This window comes from Pogoniulus pusillus, chromosome 14 (genome assembly GCF_015220805.1).
Source record: "Pogoniulus pusillus isolate bPogPus1 chromosome 14, bPogPus1.pri, whole genome shotgun sequence".
NCBI classification, from domain to species: domain Eukaryota; kingdom Metazoa; phylum Chordata; class Aves; order Piciformes; family Lybiidae; genus Pogoniulus; species Pogoniulus pusillus.
The window spans coordinates 1268126-1282624 of record NC_087277.1 but is presented as its reverse complement, the minus strand read 5'-3'; positions in this window follow the sequence as shown (position 1 = coordinate 1282624).

Here is a 14499-nt window from a genome sequence, read left to right as displayed (position 1 = left end):
AGCCTCTCCTCACAGGGCTGTGCTCCAGGCCCCTCCCCAGCCTTGATGCCCTCCTCCAAACACCTTCCAGCACCTCAACATCTCTCTGCAATTCAGGAGCCCACAACTGGGCACAGCACTCAAGGGGTGGCCTGAGCAGTGCTGAGCACAGGGGCAGAAGAACCTCCCTTGTCCTGCTGCCCACACTGCTCCTGAGCCAGCCCAGGATGCCATTGGCTCTGCTGCCCACCTGGGCACTGCTGCCTCCTCTTCAGCTCCTCTCTGCCAACACCCCCAGCTCCCTCTCAGCCTGGCTGCTCTCAGCCACTCTGGCCTCAGCCTGTAGCACTGCTTGGGGTTGTTGTGGCCCAAGTGCAGAACCCTGCCCTTGGCCTTGTTCAGTCTCATCCCATTGGCCTCTGCCCACCCATGCAGCCTGGCCAGGTGCCTCTGCAGGGCTCTGCTACCCTCCAACAGCTCCACAGCTGCTCCTAGCTTGGTGTCATCTGCACACTCACTGATGCTGGACTCAATGCCCTGGTCCAATTCATCAGTAAATACATTGAAGAGGACTGTGCCCAGCACTGGCCCCTGGGGCATGTCAGGCTGCATGTGGAAGTGTTTTTGTGGCCCAGGCCAGCAGGGATTAAAGGGTTAAGGGATAGATAATTTATTTCCCTGTAAGACAAACTGTCTTACAAGAATCAATTGCATCCAGGTTTGCTGAATACTTTTACAGTGCAATAACTCTTGTAAATTAGCTGGCAAATATATCAAGGGAGTTCCAAAATGAAATCATATTAAAAAAAAGCCCCAACAACCCCTGTGAAGTTGGCTAACAACTGTAACCAGATTGAATTCTGTTTTGGTTTGGGTTTTTTCCCCCCCAAGAGAAGCAGATGAGGATCAGCATTGGGGCAGCAAAACATCATAGCTGGGGAAAGGGAATTAACTGTGTCACAGAATCCCTGAATGGCCTGGAGGGGCCCTCAGAGCTCATCCCCTCCAGCCTCCCCACCATGCCCAGGGACACCTCTCAGCTAGACTCAGCTGCTCAAGGCCTCGTCCAGCCTGGCCTGCAGCACCCCCAGCAAGGAGGCAGCCACAGCCTCCCTGGGCAGCCTGGGCCAAGCTCTCACCACCCTCACACTCAACAGCTTCTTCCTCAGCTCCACTCTAACCCTGCTCTGCCTCAGCTCCAAACCATTCCCCTTGGCCTGTCTGCAGACAGCCTCAGGAGCAGTCCCTCTGCAGCCTTCCTGCAGGATGCCTTCAGGCACTGGCAGCAGCTCTAAGGTCCCCCTGGAGCCTTCTCCTCTGCAGGCTGCACCCCCCCAGCTCCCTCAGCCTGTGCTCACAGCAGAGCTGCTCCAGCCCTTGGAGCATCTTTGTGGCCTCCTCTGGCCTCACTCCACAGCTCTCTGCTCTTCTGCTGCTGGGGACAGCAGGACTGGAGGTGAGGTCTGAGCAGGGCAGAGCTAAGGGGCAGAATCCTCTCTCTTGCTCCTGTGGTTTCCATTAATCCTAGGAAGACTTTGAGCTGCTGTGTTCTGAGGCACTACTGCTTTGTAAGGCACTCAGGCTGTCAGGTAGTGACAGGTCTGGGGGAGAATGGAGCAAAACTACAAGTGGGGACAGCCAGAGTGGATGTTAGGAAGTTGTTCAGCAGGAGGGTGGTGAGACACTGGCACAGGTTGCCCAGGGAGGTGGTTGAGGCCCCATCCCTGGAGGTGTTTAAGGCCAGGCTGGATGAGGCCCTGGCCAGCCTAATCTAGGGTAGAGCATCCTTGCCCATGGCAGAGGGTTGGAACTGGCTGATCCTTGTGGTCCCTTCCAACCCTGACTGATTCTGTGAGGGGAGCAGCTGCAGACTGGGTGTGAGTCTGAGGCTCAGAACGATTGTCACTGATGTGGAGCACTCTGGTTTTTGACCCCTTCCCTCCTGGAGCACAGCAGAGAGGGAGGGGCCACATTTGTGCTGTGTCTTCTTGTCCTGTGCTTTGAGCTCCGCTTTGGTCCCGCTCTGGGCAGACCTCGGACTTCATTCTGCAGCGCTGTGTGGGTTGGGTTTTGTTCAGCTGTGTCTCAGTGAGAGGCCAGCACAAGCTGCAGGGCTGCTGGTCGTCTGGCCAAGCAGCTAGCCAAAGCACGCAGGAAATCCACCATCAATCCCTCCCTCCACATGGGTTCTGCAGGCAAGCTCCCAGGCTATTAAGTTAACGCCAGGGGACTGCAAAGACAGTAAGTGGAGCTCCCAGGGCAGCAGCCAGGTCTCATGCGGTCTTCAGGGATGGGACCAGCAGAAAACAAAGCCCCTAGCAAAGGGAGTAAGTGCCTTTGAGCACGGCACAGGGTGAGTGCTCCGCGGCGGCTGCGGCTCTGCCTTGCACGGAGCAGCAGAGGTGACCTCTCCTATCGGCCAGAGCACGACCAGTTAAAAACTCAGCCTTGTCCAGAGCCGTTTGAAAATCAATTTGCATCCTTCCAAGGGTATAAATTGGTCTGCTGGGACTGAGCCTCGCAGCAAAACTCTAAGGAGCTGCAGTCTCTGCTGCCTCCCCTTTGGCCCTCCACAAGATTCTGGCTGCTGAGCGTGGAAGCATTTGTGACACTTCAGACAGGCTCCTGAGTGAAGTTTGAGCCTCCCTCTAAACAGGAGCTGTGCAGGGTGCCTGACCTCACAGCCAGGAGAGACTTTTGTCCCTTAACAAACAAGCAAATCACAGAAAGGCCCTAAGAGAGACCCCTCTGGATTGCTGTAGCTAAAATCTATTGAGGCTCTCACCTCTGTTCTGCCGCATGCAGTGGGAGGCATCTTTCAGTAGCCAGCTGGGGTTGGGCTCTGCTGCCAGGCAGCCAGCACCAGAACAAGGGGACACAGCCTCAAGCTGTGCCAGGGCAGGTCTAGGCTGGATGTTAGGAGGAAGTTCCTGGCAGAGAGAGTGATTGGCATTGGAATGGGCTGCCCAGGGAGGTGGTGGAGTGGCTGTGCCTGGAGGTGTTGCAGCCAAGCCTGAATGAGACACTCAGTGCCATGGTTGATTGGCCAGGGCTGGGTGCTAGGTTGGGCTGGCTGAGCTTGGAGCTCTCTTCCAACCTGCTTGGTTCTATGATTCTATGATTAACTGCACATTTTTCTGTCTGAACCTCCAGACTTTCTCATGGTAACAGTTAATCAAGTGGAAAATACAAGGGGGCAGACTGAAAAAGAGATAGATATTTGTTCTGAGCCCTTAGCCAAAACCACTGTCAGGGCTTGGAAGGGACCTCCAGAGATCAGCCAGCCCAGCACCCCTGTCAGAGCAGCAGCATCCAGGGCAGGGCACACAGGAACACATCCAGGCAGGTTTGGAAAGGCTCCAGAGCAGGAGACTCCACAGCCTCTCTGGGCAGCCTGCTCCAGGGCTCTCACACCCTCACAGCAACAAAGTTCCCCCTCCTGTTCCCCTGGCACCTGCTCTGCCCCAGCTTGCCCCCAGTGCCCCTTGTGCTGTCACTGCACAGCCCTGAGCAGAGCCTGGCTGCGTCCTCCCGACACTGCCCTGCACAGCTTTAGCACACACTGAGGGCAGCCCTCAGGCTGCTCTGCTGCCAGCTGCCAGCCCCAGCTGCCTCAGCCTGGCCTCACAGGAGATGTTCTCTGCCTGCAGCAGCCTGGGGGCTCTGGGCTGGGCTCTCTCAAGCAGTGCCCTGAGCTCCTTGACCTGAGAGGGCCTGAACTGGACACAATATTCCAGATGTAGCCTCAGCAGGGCAGAGCAGAGGGCAGGAGAACCTCTCTGACCTACTCACCACAGCCCTTCTAACACACCCCAGGAAGCTCTTGGCCTTCTTGGCCATGAGGGCACACTGCTGGCTCATGGGCACCCTTCTGTCCACCAGCACCCCCAGGTCCCTTTCCCCAGAGCTGCTTCCCAAGCAGTTCAGTCCCCAGCCCATCCTGGCCCCTGGGGTTGTAGGTGCAGGACTCTACCCTTGTCCTTGCTGGATTTGATTCCATTTCTCCCCAGCACTCTCCAGCTGCTTTCCCCAAACCTGAAGCAACAGCCTGCAGAAATCTCTGTGGCAGTGGGTTTGGTTATCCAATCAATCCAAGATGCAATAAAGGATGCAAGTATGTTCAGTAAGTTTTCCCTCCCCACTCTCAAGCCCTGGCACACCCTTGGCCAAGCTGGCAGGCTGCTTCCCCTGCCCCAGCCTCTCCTGAGCACCAGCACGCAGCCTAATGGGTTCCTTTCCCCTACAGAGCAAACCCATCAGTCTCTGTTTCCTGCCCCTTCCAAGGCAAGCCGGGTGGAAGGGAGACAAACAGTGGTTGGCAGAGGCTGGAGAGGGAGCCAGGAGCAGCGAGGAGTGCCAACCCCCCCCCCCCCCCAGCAGAAGGCACCGACGGGCCGGGGCCAGCAGGGCAAAGCTCTCCCCAGAGCATCCACCACCGCCGGAGGCAAAGGCTGCCTGTCTGCTGCCCAGCGGCTGCCAGCTCGACCCGGGGACAGGCAGCCAAAGGAGGAAAAGCAGCGGAACCCCCAGCAGAGGCAGCACATACGAGGAGCACCTCTGCAGCGGGTTAGGAGTTACAGCTCCCCAGCAGCATTACGCACCCGGGGAGCAGGGAGCGTTTCGTTCCTGCCCGACGTGACAAGGGCTACGAGGATCGAATCAGAGTCGGCTGGGAGCAGCGAGTGGCTCCTGGGCTCCCTGGGCCTGGCTGGCTGTGTCACAGCGAGCGGAGGCCGGGGCCGGTTGCCAGGGCAGCAAAACACCGGCAACAACAGAGCGAGCGAGCGAGCAGCGCTGCTGCCAGCCCGGCCCGGCGGCGCCCAGCGCCCAGCGCGGCCCCAGCGCCCAGTGCAGCGCAGCCCCAGCGCCCAGCGCAGCGCAGCCCCAGCGCCCAGCGCGGCCCCAGCGCCCAGCGCAGCCCAGCGCCCAGCGCAGCGCAGCCCAGCGCCCAGCGCAGCCCCAGCGCCCAGCGCAGCCCAGCGCCCAGCGCAGCGCGGCCCCAGCGCCCAGCCCAGCCCCAGCGCGGCCCCAGCGCCCAGCGCGGCCCCAGCGCCCAGCGCAGCCCAGCGCGGCCCCAGCGCCCAGCGCGGCCCCAGCGCAGCCCCAGCGCCCAGCGCAGCCCCAGCGCGGCCCCAGCGCCCAGCGCAGCCCAGCGCGGCCCCAGCGCCCAGCGCGGCCCCAGCGCCCAGCGCGGCCCCAGCGCCCAGCGCAGCCCCAGCGCAGCCCAGCGCAGCCCCAGCGCCACTCGCTCCTGCTGCCGCCCCGCAGCCGCCAGCCGCAGCCCCCCGCGCCCAGCGCCTCTGCCAGCCGCGGGGTCTGCCCTGCCGCCCTGCCAGCGCCATTCGCCTCTCCCCCGCCCTGCTTTTCTGTGTTCTCGGGACCTTTGCCCACTGTCCCTGCTGCCCCTGGGCTCTGCGCTGCTCAGGCCACCCCTTGAGTACTGTGCCCAGGTCTGGGCTCCTCCATTCCAGGGAGATGCTGAGGTGCTGGAAGGTGTTTGGAGAAGGGCAGCAAGGCTGGGGAGGGGCCTGGAGCACAGCCCTGTGAGGAGAGGCTGAGGGAGCTGGGGGTGTGCAGCCTGCAGCAGAGGAGGCTCAGGGCAGAGCTCATTGCTGCCTGCAGCTGCCTGCAGGGAGGCTGTAGCCAGGTGGGGTTGGGCTCTGCTGCCAGGCAGCCAGCAACAGAACAAGAGGACACAGCCTGAAGCTGTGCCAGGGCAGGTCTAGGCTGGATGTTAGGAGGAAGTTGTTGGCAGAGAGAGTGATTGGCATTGGAATGGGCTGCCCAGGGAGGTGGTGGAGTCCCCATCCCTAGAGGTGTTTCAGAGGAGGCTGGCTGGGGCACTTAGTGCCATGGTCTGGTTAATTAGAAGGTGTTAGGTGATAGGTTGGACTCGATGATCCTGGCGGTCGCTTCCAACCTGTTTAATTGTGTGATTCTGTGGTCATTCCCCACCCCCCATTCTGGCCTCGTCCCCTGCTGCAGACCTCTCATGTACTGCAGATGTTTTCAGCTCCACGGTTGTGTTCTGCTCCCTGTGCCTGTGCCAGGGCAAGCTGCACAGCTACTGTAGCTGGAAGGACTTTGCCCAACCCCAGACTACCAATCACAGCACCACAGAACCACTGTCAGGGCTTGGAAGGGACCTCCAGGGATCAGCCAGCCCAAGCCTCCTGCCAGGGCAGCAGCACCCAGGGCAGGGCACACAGGAACACATCCAGGAGGGTTGGGAAATGCTCCAGAGCAGGAGACTCCACAGCCTCTCTGGGCAGCCTGCTCCAGGGCTCTGCCACCCTCACAGTGACAAAGTTTCCCCTCCTTTTCCCCTGGCACCTGCTCTGCCCCAGCTTGCCCCCAGTGCCCCTTGTGCTGTCACTGCACAGCCCTGAGCAGAGCCTGGCTGCGTCCTCCCGACACTGCCCTGCACAGCTTTAGCACACACTGAGGGCAGCCCTCAGGCTGCTCTGCTGCCAGCTGCCAGCCCCAGCTGCCTCAGCCTGGCCTCACAGGAGATGTTCTCTGACTGCAGCAGCCTGGGGGCTCTGGGCTGGACAGAAGCTGCAGGGGAGGCAGAGGAGCTCTGCAGTGGTGCCACATGGTCATCCACAGGTGCCAAAGGCTGGAGGAACTGTAAGGGAGGAGCAAACTGAGAGGCTAAGTGTGCTGGGATGGGTTAAAGGGAAACACCAAGTGAGAGCTGGCGAAGGATGGACCTCTGAGACCAAGGGAATGGGACCCTGAGATGTGAACCTGGATAGAAATGAGAGGAAGGAGGTCCTTGACCACCTCACCCTAGGACCATCCCTGATGACCTGACCCCACCTGCATGGTGCTCACAGCCTGAGCCGCCTACCCCAGGCTGCACATCATCTCCTTGCTGGGGCCAACCATTTTCCAGCTGCTTCCCAAACAGAGCAGCATTTGAGCTGGAGGATAAGCACTCTGCAAGCTGGCTTCTGTCTCACAGCACGGCCATGAGGTGGTTTTCATCATCTTCCTTGACCAGGTCAATTTGTTCAGTGCTTCTCTTGTGTAATTGGTCTTTTCATCTTGTGAAGCTGGGCTGCAGCCCATCTGCTTGGGGTTTATTGTACAGTAACAGCAAGAAAGTAACCCCTGGAAGAAAATGAAATAGCTTAGAACAACCCTTTGGGTTTTTCTCTTTGCAAAGAACTCGATAGAAGCCAAGTGGTCCCCACAGCTGACCACCCAGACCTGCTGGAGAAGGTTTGCTCCAACTGAAAACCTTTGGCTCCAGTCATGTTTTACTCCTAAAATGATGATCTGAGCAGAGGAAAAAAGGTTACTCCTGCAGGGGCACGACATGAGAGGAGGAAGACTCCTTTATTTTCCAGAGTGAGCTCTTCTTGCACCACCACTGCAGGAGAAAAGCAGAGCCAAGCAAGCCCTGCTCTTTCTAGGGCTGTGTCTGTGCTACACACACAGACAGACACAGGCACGAAGGGTTGGGGGAGAGCTGACAGTGGCAATCATGGCCCCCCCTGCTTTGCTACTGGCTGTGCTGTGCAGGCTCTGGTCCATGGGGGTGGGTGACTTTGGAAGAGGCTGCCCGAAGGTTGCCTTTGGATTTGCCCCCCATGCTGCCAGCTGAGCTGCTCAGAGGAGCTGGGTAGCTCAGGCTGTCACACGAGTTGGAGCCTCCTTTTTGTCCCTCTCTGACATACTTCTGCACTGGCCATTTCCAGGCCAGTTGTCCTGGAGACAGCCTGTCCCACTGCTGAGGATGGAGGCAAAGAAGGTATGGAGCACCCCTGCCTTTTCCTCACTCTTTGTCACTCTATTCCCCTCTCCATCTAATGAGGACTGGAGGTTGTCCTTGTCCCTTCTCTGGCTGTTAATACACTTACAGAAGCATTTTTATTCTCTTCCACAGCAGTGGCAGCCTAAGCTCCAAGTGGGCTTTTGCCTCTCGTTTATTTCCTCCAAGACCTAGCAACAGCCCTGAGCTCTTCCTGGGAGGCCTCCCCTCTTTCCCAAAGGTGATACACCTCTTTCTTATCTTTAATGCCCTCAGGAGCTCCTGGCCCATCCAGTCTGCCTGCCTCCCTTAGCTCACCTTCTGGCATAATGGAACAGCTTCTTCAGGTTGCCTGCCCACTGACAAAGGGGCAAGAGGCAGCTCCTCTGAAGGAGCAGAGAAGCACCAAAAGGAGGCACCTCAATGCCTGCACTGTGCTCCCCTTCCCACGGGAGCTCAGCAGGTGCTGACTCTAGGCAGACTGCTCCTTCATGCTGTGGTCCTGAGGGGCTCCCATTCACTGAGGCAATCTCTGCAGGCTCTCACAAAGCTGATCCTCGACTCAGAAAATGGAACTAAAGCCAACATTTGGGAACATGGCACTCTGCAGGGCTCTGATGGCTGCTCTCTGTATCGTCCAGCACTCACCTACCTTTCCTCCTTGGAATGACTTGAGGGGCCTGGCGTGGAGAAGCACCAAGGTAAGCAGACAGATCACAGAATGGCTGTAAGAGACCTGAGAGACCACCCTGCTGTGGGCAGGGACACCTCTCAGCTAGCCCAGCTTACTCAAGGCCTCATCCAACCTGGCCCTCAACATCTGCAGGGAGGGGATAAATGATCCATTCCAGAGCCTTGCCACCCTTGGAGTGAAGAATGTCTTCTTGAAGTCCAGTCTAAACCTGTTCTTCCATTCAAATCTAGTCCCCTTGTCCCAGGGGGGACACTCTTGTAAAAAGGCTCTCTGCAGCCTTCCTGCAGAATCCCTTCAGTTAGGCTGATGACAAGGCAGCAGTGTGCCCAGGTGGGCAGCAGAGCCAATGGCATCCTGGGCTGGCTGAGGAGCAGTGTGGGCAGCAGGACAAGGGAGGTTCTTCTGCCCCTGTGCTCAGCACTGCTCAGGCCACACCTTGAGTGCTGTGCCCAGGTCTGGGCTCCTCCATTGCAGAGAGATGTTGAGGTGCTGGAAGGTGTTTGGAGAAGGGCAGCAAGGCTGGGGAGGGGCCTGGAGCACAGCCCTGTGAGGAGAGGCTGAGGGAGCTGGGGGTGTGCAGCCTGCAGCAGAGGAGGCTCAGGGCAGAGCTCATTGCTGTCTGCAGCTGCCTGCAGGGAGGCTGTAGCCAGGTGGGGTTGGGCTCTGCTGCCAGGCAGCCAGCAACAGAAGAAGGGGACACAGTCTCAAGCTGTGCCAGGGGAGGTCTAGGCTGGATGTTGTGAGGAAGTTGTTGGCAGAGAGAGTGATTGGCATTGGAATGGGCTGCCCAGGGAGGTGGTGGAGTGGCTGTGCCTGGAGGTGTTGAAGCCAAGCCTGGCTGGGGCACTCAGTGCCATGGTCTGGTTGGTTGGGCAGGGCTGGGTGCTAGGTCGGGCTGGCTGAGCTTGGAGCTCTCTGCCAGCCTGCTTGATTCTGTGATGCTACAATTCTGTGATTCCCTTCCCATCCCTTCCGTGGGTGCCCTTCTGTATTGCCAAAGGAAGGCTCTGCTGAGTGCATCTGGGGAGTGAGGAGCACAGCAAAGGCAGAATCTGTTTCTCTCCAGCCCAGCCAGCCTCTTTCTGGTCTGGATGGAAAAGAAGACGGAAGGTCCAGAGAGCAAACAACAAATGGCATAAGAACAAATGCAGCAAAGGGGATGCCAAGGCTGTCAGCCCCTGTCAGAGCCTTGGATGGGTTTCCCCTCAGAGAAGGCTGGAGGCAGCCCCTGGTGCAGGAAGCAGGTGGTTTGCTTTACCAGAGCTGTGCGTAATGGCCAGAGAGCTGCGCCCTGCTCCGGGCCAAGCTACAGCAGATGGGTTGCAGCTCACTCCCCTCTAGGATATTTTTCATGTGATGTGTGGAAAAGAGCAGTAACCCTTGTTTGTTCTAGGAGGCCTTGTAGGACTTGGCTTGGAAAAAAGCCATTCTTGAGATTCAAAGGAAAAAAGAAGCCATTAAAAAGTGAGTCACAGAGCTCACGTTCAAAGCGCTGCGGCGCAGCCCTTGCTTGGCCATGCCTGCACTGCTACAGGCAGCCTGGGGGGGGCTGGGTTTGATTGCACTGAATGACATCAAGCTAATGGTTGATCTACAGGCTGGGGACAGAGTGGCTGAGAGCAGCCAGGCAGAGAGGGAGCCAGGGGTGCTGGCAGAGAGGAGCTGAAGAGGAGGCAGCAGTGCCCAGGTAGGTGGCAGCAGAGCCAATGGCATCCTGGGCTGGCTCAGGAGCAGTGTGGGCAGCAGGACAAGGGAGGTTCTTGTGCCCCTGTGCTCAGCACTGCTCAGGCCACACCTTGAGTGCTGTGTCCAGTTCTGGGCTCCTCCATTGCAGAGAGATGTTGAGAGAAGGGCAGCAAGGCTGGGGAGGGGCCTGGAGCACAGCCCTGTGAGGAGAGGCTGAGGGAGCTGGGGGGGTGCAGCCTGCAGCAGAGGAGGCTCAGGGCAGAGCTCATTGCTGTCTGCAGCTGCCTGCAGGGAGGCTGTAGCCAGATGGGGTTGGGTTCTTCTGCCAGGCAAGCAGCAACAGAAGAAGGGAGGACAGTCTCAAGCTGTGCCAGGGCAGGTCTAGGCTGGATGTTAGGAGGAAGTTGTTGGCAGAGAGAGTGATTGGCATTGGAATGGGCTGCCCAGGGAGGTGGTGGAGTGGCTGTGGCTGGAGGTGTTGCAGCCAAGCCTGGCTGGGGCACTTAGTGCCATGGTCTGGTTGGTTGGGCAGGGCTGGGTGCTAGGTTGGGATGGCTGAGCTTGGAGCTCTCTTCCAGCATGCTTGATTCTGTGATGCTACAATTCTATGATCTCCCCATTCGAAGTCACCAGGAGGAGCCAACCCAAACTCCTCAGGCTCCTCGAAGCAGTGGCAGTGCAGGAGCAAAGCAGCTGTGGCTCAGGCTGCGAATGCACCCAACAGTGTCTCCAGAGCATTTCAAAGCCGGGGTCCCCAGAAGGACTGGGCAGGCTGGTCTCTTCTGCAGGAGAGGCAGAAGCACAGGGTCCCGGCAGAAGCAGGGCCCTGAGAGGAGCCTTGGGCCCTTTAGGGTGCAGATACCCACAGCCCAGTGAATGCCAGTGGCCTGAGCAAGCCAGAGGCGGCAGGGCAGGCGCAGGTCCTGCTGCTGCGCGGGCTCCAGGTGCCCTGGGCAGCAGCAGCAGCAGGCACTTGGTTCTCCCGGGGGGACATGCCCAAACTGCTGCTTTCACAAGGCATCCTCACCGTGAGGCCGTGAGCAGCAAAGGGCAGGGAGAGCAAAATCCTTCCTGTTGTGCACGACAAAGGCCAGCCTCGCTTCTCCCTGGTGCACCATCGCCATCCCTGCGGCGAGATCAACTGCCCTGGGCAGGCTGCCCCCACATCCAGAGCCTACCTACTGCAGCCTGAACAGTCACTGGAGGAGTCACCTGGCTCTAAACTCCAGACTGCGCTCTCAGGTCTCTCAGGTGCTGGAGAAAGGGCAGGTCTGTGAGGCTGCTTACTGCCAGTGCCAGGAGCTGCTGCATCTCTGCCAGCTCCTGGCCTGCAGGGGCTCCTGCCCTGCTGGCCCTCCCGGGACACCCACTCCTTGGACTCTGACCAAGCTCAGCAATGAGTCAGAGGTCCAATCGCTGGAAAAAAAACAACCCTGAGGCTGCTGAAGCTCTGAGCAGGCAAAACAGCTGCTGTCAAATTACAGTGTCAAAAGAGAAAGTGTACAAACCTCCCAGGAGAGGTGGCAGGGCTGCAGCTGCGGGAAGAGGGAAAGCTGGGCACCTGATCCCAGCACGCCAGGCTGGGCCAGGGCTGTGCTGCTGCCATCTGATTTGGCCAATTGCAGGCACTAGAAAAGCAGAGAGAGAGAGAGAACAGAAAACAACCACAGGAAACGAGCTGAGGGCTGACAGAGATGTCTGCTGCTGAAAGACTTACAAGGTCCAGCTGTTTGGCAGAGCAAAAGCCCAAAGTCATCTTACTGTATTTTACTGGAGGGACTCACCAAGTGCTTTAAATCACTGGCAAGGGACAAAGAGCTGCAAGCTAAATCCAGCAGAGTTAAAATAGACCTGAGGCACCACTCAAAAGCAAGCAATGACTCATTGCCAGTGTGGGTGACTAAGTGGCATTGGTGGCTCCTCTGCTCTAGCAGGAGAGGATGGTGAGCTGCCTTCTGTAGATGGGACAAAGGCTTCACACAGAAGAGCCTGGAGGAAGCTGCCTGCCTGGAGTGGTGCAGGAGGCCAGGCCAGATGACATGGAGCTGGAGCTGCCTTCTGACAGTACTGGAGCACTGCAGCCAGTTCTGGAGCCCCTGGGACAAGAGGGATATGGAGGTGCTGGGAGGTGTCCAGAGAAGGGCCACAAGAAGGAGGAGAGGGCTGGAGCTGCTCTGCTGTGAGGGGAGACTGAGGGAGTTGGGGCTGTGCAGTCTGGAGAGGAGAAGGCTCCCAGGTGACCTTCTTGTGGCCTTTCAGTGTCTTAAGTGGACTACAAGAAAGCTGGGGAGGGACTCTTTAGGCTGTCAGGGAGTGACAGGACTGGGGGGGAATGGAGCAAAGCTGGAAATGGGGAGAGTCAGAGTGGATGTTAGGAAGAAGTTGTTCAGCATGAGGGTTGTGAGAGCCTGGAAGGGGTCACCCAGGGAGGTGGTTGAGGCCCCATGGCTGGAGGTGTTTGAGGCCAGGCTGGATGAGGCTGTGAGCAGCCTGCTCTAGGGTAGGGTGTCCCTGCCCATGGCAGGGGGGTTGGAACTGGCTGCTCCTTGTGGTCCCTTTCAACCCTGACTGACTCCATGATTAGCAGCCTGCTGTTCCTCATGCTGCTGCATCATCTCCTGCAGCACAGCCAGTGCCCAGGCAGCAGTGCCAGGATGTGCCTGTTGGTTAGCAGTTAAATGGTGCCTGGAAAACCCAAAGATGGGGAGGGTGTGGTGCTTGGCAATGATAAATCAGCTTTCTCTGCCCCCTTCCCAGCTGCTCTGGGAACACTGACCAAAAGGGGTTTGTTGCTTGATGTGCAACCAGCAGAAGCCTTCAGGGGCAGGTAGGAGCTGCCTAATTAGCACCCTCTGTGCCACGCAAGCTTTCTGTGCCTCTCCTGGCTGGGGCCATCAGCCTTAGACAGCAGTGGGCAGAGAGGCTGCTGGAACTCAAGAGAGGAGAGAGAGGAGCCCTGATCTCACACTCCTGCTGCTCTGGCTGGGTGCCCTCCAGCTAGCCAGCAGAAGACAAACGACAGCACTGTTCTTTCAGTCGCTTCGATGATTCTTGGCAAGAGGCCTGGCAGCAGACTCCAGAGGTTTCATCTAGGCAAGGTAGTTCCTATTCCAGAAGTGGAAGTCTCCAACTGGAGAGCTGGCAGGAGAGTGTTTGTCCTGGAGGCTTCAGCTGGCCGTTCACACGTTCCCCGGCGCGGCGCAGGAAAGCAGAGCCTTGGCTCCTTGCTGCATGGCCACAGGCCACTGCTCTCTGCAAGGTGTCAGTACCACTGGCTGCAGCGAGGCAGGGACAGTGTGAAACAGGCAGGGGCAGAGCCACCTGCTTCATCACTCCTTTGCAGTAGCTCCGCTCTGCAAGCTGTCAGCAAACGCCTTGCTGGCAGGCAGCGAGGGGTCCAGGGCACAGCTGGGTGCCAGCAGGCCCCTGGAGCCACCCCTCTGTGCTCATGGAGAGTGTGGGCAGCAGGGCAAGGCAGGAGACTCTGCCCTTATGCATGGCCTGCACCTCCAATCCTGCCTGCAGTTGTGCTGTCGCCAGCAGGAGGAGGACACAGAGCAGCTGGAGTGAGTCCAGAGGAGGCCACAAAGATGCTCCAAGGGCTGGAACAGCTTTGCTATGAGGAGGGGCTGGGGAGCCTGGAGAAGACTCCAGAGGGACTTAATGCTGCCTGCCAGTACCTGAAGGGATGCTGCAGGAAGGCTGCCTTGTGAGGTGACACAAAGTCCCTTGGCACCTGCATCCCCATCCTTTACCAGCCCAGGTGCTACTGCAGCTGTATCCTGTTAAATGCACTGCCTCTCACAAAGGCTTGGGCAAACTTGAGAGGTCCAATTGCAAACCTTGGGTTAGATTCAATAACAAACCTACTCAGCAGCCACCTAAGGGTGGGTCTGATCTACTGTGCCTGGAAATTCCTGAAGTGCCAACAATTCCCCTCGTATGGATACCCAAAGCTGCCCCTGGCTCACTTTGGTGGGAATCACCAAACCGTTGCAGGGAGGCTGTAGCCAGCTGGGGTTGGGCTCTGCTGCCAGGCACCCAGCAACAGAAGAAGGGGACACAGTCTCAAGCTGTGCCAGGGCAGGTCTAGGCTGGATGTTAGGAGGAAGTTGTTGTCAGAGAGAGTGATTGGCATTGGAATGGGCTGCCCAGGGAGGTGGTGGAGTGGCCGTGGCTGGAGGCATTTAAAAGGAGGCTGGCTGGGGCACTTAGCCATGGGTTGGTTAATTAGAAGGTGTTAGGTGCTAGGTTGGACTCAATGATCCTGGAGGTCTCTTCCAACCTGCTTAATTGTGTGATTCTGTGAATGCAATGAGAAAGAGGTCTCAGATTCTGTCCTTCTTCCTTACTTCTCACTAAAGGCTCTGTTCAGCCTGGC